The sequence below is a fragment of the Triticum aestivum genome, chromosome 2A, assembly GCF_018294505.1.
Source record: "Triticum aestivum cultivar Chinese Spring chromosome 2A, IWGSC CS RefSeq v2.1, whole genome shotgun sequence".
In the NCBI taxonomy this organism is placed as follows: domain Eukaryota; kingdom Viridiplantae; phylum Streptophyta; class Magnoliopsida; order Poales; family Poaceae; genus Triticum; species Triticum aestivum.
Window position 1 is genome coordinate 18,354,892 of NC_057797.1, and position 6,000 is coordinate 18,360,891.

The following is a 6,000-nucleotide window of genomic DNA, read 5'->3' on the forward strand; positions in this document are numbered from 1 at the left end:
CCACTAATAGAAAAAGGGCCTTTAGTCCCGGTTCATAAGGGCCTTTAGTCCCGGTTTCTTGAACCGGGACTAAAGGGTCGTTACTAATGCCCTCACCCTTTAGTCCCGGTTCAAACCAGAACCGGGACTAAAGGCCCTCCACGTGGCCGCTGCCTGGAGGTCCACCTTTAGTCCCGGTTGGTAACACCAACCGGGACTAAAGGAAATTTTATGAATTTTTTTTTTGAAAATTTTTTAAATTTTTTTTGAATTTTTTTATTTTCAAATTTCTGAATTATTTTAACCTCTAGTCTGTAATCACCACCCCCTCATCACTTCTCAATTTAACCTCTAATCACCCCTCATCATTCCAAATCATCTAACTTCCCGAACGGTCACCCATCCTCCCACTCCCCCAGCCTGAGCACGCTTAACTTTCGGGTTCTATTCTCCCTCGCTCCAAGTCTGCACTTGTTGTTTTCCTGACAATAGTAAGATATCAATCCTATTAACCTTCAGGAATTTTGCTTGAGCATGAAGTGACACATTTCACTGTTTTAGTTTGAACTATTGTTTTAAAAAACAATAATTATTTAGTAACACTAATATTTCTTGAATAATTAGTTTGACCATTGTTTGACCACAGTTTGACCAAAGTTTGACCAGATTTGACCAAAATTGAAATAACTGAAATAATTATTTAGTAACACTAATATTCTAGAATAATAAGTTTGACCATTGTTTGACCACAGTTTGCGCACTGTTTGAATTTTTTTCGATTTTTTCCACTCTAGATCTTAAAAGCCCCGTAACTTTTTTTATGTTAGGCTTTTGAGGATTTTAAAAATGTTTAACGGGGTTCCCCATGTTAAATTTGGATGTAACTTTTCGAGTAGATGATTTATCATATAAAAAACTTTTTCATCCGAGTTAGTATGCAAAAGTTATGCCCATTTTTACAAATTTCAGAGAGATTTTGCAAATAAAGTCAAAATTCACATTTGCAAATTTTCCCAACAACTAGACCACATATCACATGGGAAACTTATTTTATTTTATTTTTTTGACATTTCCATCATTTTCTGTTATTTTTTTTAAAACTGAAAAGGCGATCCACGGGGGGGGGGGGGTAGAGTTTGAAAATGGGACCTTTTAGTACCGGTTCGTGGCTCGAACCGGGACTAAAGGTCTCAACCACATTAGACCCGGTTCGTGCCTCAAACCGGGACTAAAGGTCTAATCGTTAGTCCCGGTTTGAGGCACGAACCGGGACTAAAGGTCATCGCACCCTTTAGTCCCGGTTCGTGGCACGAACCGGGACTAAAGGGCCCAGGTGAACCGGGACTAATGCCTTAGCCGCACGAACCGGGATAAATGCCCCCATTAGTCCCGGTTCTAGACTGAACCGGGACTAATGGGCTGACCCGGGCTGGACCATTGCCCCCTTTTCTACTAGTGATCAATGCTGATGGAACCACTCGGAGTGTACCATCACCACCTCCAAACGGCCCGGCACGCCACAACATCCATCTTACCCCCACCGATAGCTAGCAAGTAAAAAATTATTTAGTTGCAAGTAAGTTGTTTGAAAATTGAAATTTGGATAGTTGATTTCGTCAGGAAGGAAGCAGGTGGCGAGGCCCAACATGAAGCCGCCAAAGGTGATGATGTGGCAAGCGGTAGCATGACCCGAGGAATCAAGCCATGTTTCGGCCAGGAGGGGAGGAGCAGGGGCGGAGGGGAAGGAGGCGGCAACTCTAGGGTTCTGCCCGAGTTGCCCTGGAGCGGTGCGGGGGTCCTTTTAAAAAAAATTGGGGCACCGGTTGCCCTGTATCTCATATTTGATACCTCAATTCCATACAAAATACTATGCGAGATAAAATCTACATACTACACAGGTAAAAACAGCCTACATTGCTCATTATCGATGGAGATGTCAACGATCTCCGTGCCGGGCTCCGGGTTCCATAAAAACAGCCTGGTTTTTTTTTTACCGGTCAGCGACCGCACCATCCGTCCGGTCGTATAGGGAGTTGTGGGGCGCCATGCTGTAGATGCTCTAATAGCTAGAGTAAGATGTAGATTCATCCTATTGATATACGTACGCTGCGGTCTACCACCCGTATAAAATAAATTAAGTGATCGTTCGATGGATCCGCCAAAATCGTACGGCATGTGCGGATACATCCATCCATTTGGTCGCACGCATTTCAATTTTGAAACCACCCAGCCCGATTCAAATCCCCAACGTGTACCTGACACAAACAAATCTAGTACTATCCCCGGCTACACGGACGGACGGATCTAATGTACCCACATTGATTAATCTGCCGCCAGTACTTGCTAGTAAGGGTATCTCCAACAGTTATAAGATAGGTGTTGGTAAATTTGCCACCTAGGACATAGTGATGATGTGGCATGCATTAAATATGGAGAGAGAGCAAAGTTGAACTCCCTCCGATCCGTTTTAGTCTGCGCATAACTTTTTTTGATTTTTTCCTTAATAGTTTGCGCGTCTCGGCAAGTTTCCCAGCATACCCTGCTTTGACCGCAGTAATTAGCATTGCTTTGGCAGCTGCAACGAAACGGCAGCCAATGAATCACGCCATGCAGCGGGCCCGTACTGCGCGCCTGGGAGAGATAAGAGGAGCCGCATAGACCGGCCAATGCACTGCATGCAGTAACTGAAATTGTTCAGCACTTTCCATGCATGCATAAGGGTAAAACAGTCCAGAAAATAACCAGCAGGGCTCTCCTTGGTATCCGGAATGCTACTTATGCGCAAAGAAAAAAGAACCGGAGGGAGTATGTAGATTAACCAACAACCTTTGCACAAGCTCCAAGGTGAAATAAAGAGCAACCACATTTATTTTCTCATCATCTATTGGATAACTTACATGCAACCCATTGGAATAGTTGTATGATAGATTGTTGGTTGATGACATGGACATTTTACCAACAAGACTAACATACAACCTGTTGGAGATGCCCTAAGTACTGGTTCGAATAATTAATCTACCGACAGTGTAGGCCTGCATTTGATTTCAGAAAACATCACTCATTGTGATGTTGCTGCTACTACTCAAGAATGAAAGGAAAATGACATGGTAAATGATACAGTAGTAATCTATGTTACCGTGTGAAAGGTTTTTCGCCAAAAAAAAATTATTGTTGTGCTGTGAAAGGGATAAGGAAGAGTTCCAGTAGTGGTCAGAGCAAGTACAATAGATCTGAGTCAGCGGACTATAAGGAATAAACTAGTATATTTCTGCTTAGTTGGAGGAAAGAGAAGAGGAGAGAGAAGGTAAGCGGGCTCTTCGTGAAGAGCCGGCTCTAGCACGTGCTTCTAGGCACTTTGTGAGAATGAAATGTGGGCCACATAATAAAATAGTAGCACACTCTTTTGATCTACTATTGTATATGTTGACTATAAGATGGGCTGAAAATGATATGGCACTGGCTTATAGCCAGCAGCTGGCTATACTATTAACCATGCTCTCACGGCGGCAGCATGCAGCCACCCCCTGGGTGCTCGGGCTAGGGCCATCATGTCAGGAAGATTCGGGCAGTGCATCACTTTCAGTGCAGCCAATGGGCGCTCAAAACGTCGCCATGATTCCCTATCCGCTGGTAATCGCCTCGGTAAACTCCGATTACCAGCATTTAGTTACCGCGGTAGTTATTAAACCGTCTGCCGAGACTGGCGTGCGTAGGGCATATGCTCGCATCGCATCGACATGGGGATTAATTACCGGATTGACTATAGTAGTAGGAGTACTACACAATGGGAGGATTTATTAATATTGGTAAATAATAAGAGATGCATGTAGTATCAGTGGACAGCATGCATCCATGGCCATGCAAGGATGGAGATGTAGGTACTACTACATGTGAGCCCCAATTGGTTTGGCTTGCTCGATGGCAGTTTCATCGTCCGCCCGTCCGTCGTGCCGTCATCTTCTTCCTAAAAAATGCAAAGTGCTTTCATCAAGAAAGAAAAAGGAGATGCAAATGCATGATATACAGTGTAGATGATTCGCTCCTTTCCGAGTCCCAAAGCGAGCCTTATGGGAGTGTCCGAAAGAGTTCAGATAAAGAGACAAACATGGACTATCATCATAACCCTCTCCTTGTCCCTAACTGCATTCCTACCCCACTTTTGCTGGTAGTACTAATTTTCACTCACATGCATGCACGTCTGGGCCGATTTCGCTATTTATTGGTTGCTTGGAATTGCAAATCGCGTTAGTCAATTTCTGCAATGCGCTGAGGCGAAGCGATCCGGAGCCGGGAACAACGCGCCATCGGCGCCCTAGGTGGAGGGAAATCGGATATTTGACAGGTTCGGGTGCATTGGGGGAGGTCGTCGGTGATTGGATTGTTGGAGGCTTACATGGAGGCCAAGAACAGCGTTCCGTCGTATGTTCGGGGCAAAGGACGGAGTGCGCGACGAACGGGGAAGAAGAACGGTGGACGGCAGGAGGAATTAGTTGGAGCGTGGGCCGTTGGACGTCGATCCAACGTATGGTTCAGATAGAAGGAAGGAAGATCCACGTACAGTTTGCTATTTTTCATTTTGTTATATACACGTTGATTAGGAATAGGAATAGAATGAGTGGACAAGTTGATACTAGATCGAGAGGCGCTTAAACAAACAGCACGTGGGGTCCAATTTTTTGAAAAACAAACGGCATGCTAGCAGAGTAATCAAGAGAGTGACAGTCCAGCGTAGGTGCGTGCTGCGTGCATGGGGTGCCGGGGCTCCGGGAGGTGCCGCGGCAGGAAGGATCGCCATCAGCCTCACTGCATGATAACAACTTTCTCCTGTTGCATTGTCTTCTCCGGCCAAGAAACAACCACCCACACCCCCAAGCTCGATGCCCATCACCCATCCACCTCACCCCCGTGCCCCAATGCACCACCACCAGAATCTTATCTCTAACAGTTTGGGTTTCTCGCTCTCTGTCTAGTCTAAACCCATCTGCAGCTGCTGTTGTTCTCTGTTCTGCAGTCAAATTTGCCTCATACTACTCTCAAATCCAGGGGTGGTCCGGGTTTCCCGGTCTCACTCACTATCCTGTACTAGCGGTAGGCGTACCCTCACATATATGGGAGACGCATAGAGGACCTCATCACAGAATTTAATGTATGATTATTATTATTATTACGATAAATCAGCTGATTATATGAGCTCATTAGAGCATCTATACTTCTACAGCCAGGCTCTCAAAAATACTCCTCAGACGTCCGCAGACGCGCCCGGCCAGTGTCCGAATAGAAAAAGGAAGGAAAAAAGTGACCCAACCAGACCCCTAAATCATCCCTATACGTCAGGGATGTCCGCAAATACTCGAGTTGACATCAAATATGGGGTGGACGAGGGTACACGGACGCGCCGGGTCAATCTGCCACATAGTAAACGGCCCACCCGGACCATCTTTTCTCTTTCTTTTCTTTCTCTCTCTTCATCTCCACCAATCAAATGCAAGTGACGAGTCATATAACCTAGGAAAATGAGGAGCATCGCTGCATGCACGGACAAGTAGGGGCTCAATGCGGACGCACTGGGCAATGACCAGGCGCGTCCGTAGACATTTAGAGGGGAGGATTTGCTACGTCCAGTTGTATATGCTTTTATGATTTGAAAATATATGTGTATAAGTTTATTTTAAACAGAAAAGCTAAAATCATGCCGACTGGCAGGCTACTTTGCTATCGTTGTCATGTACAGCAAGTTTAACAATTTGACCTTCTCTTTCTACTACATTAACAAGCATATCTCTGTTTTTTTTCCTTCTCACTTGCGCTGTACCATTTTTTGTTCTTATTCACCATACAAAACCATTTGCTACAAGTTTTCAAATCCAGATTAACTGGTTTTTCTAGCTTAGTAAATGAGAGAGAGAAAGAAAGACCACAATGCCTTTGACGAGGAGACAACCATTTGCTCCAAGTTTTCAAAAGGGCTGATGCAACGTGTTTTGTACCCCACTTGTCTCTTTGTTGTATTGATGAAGTTTT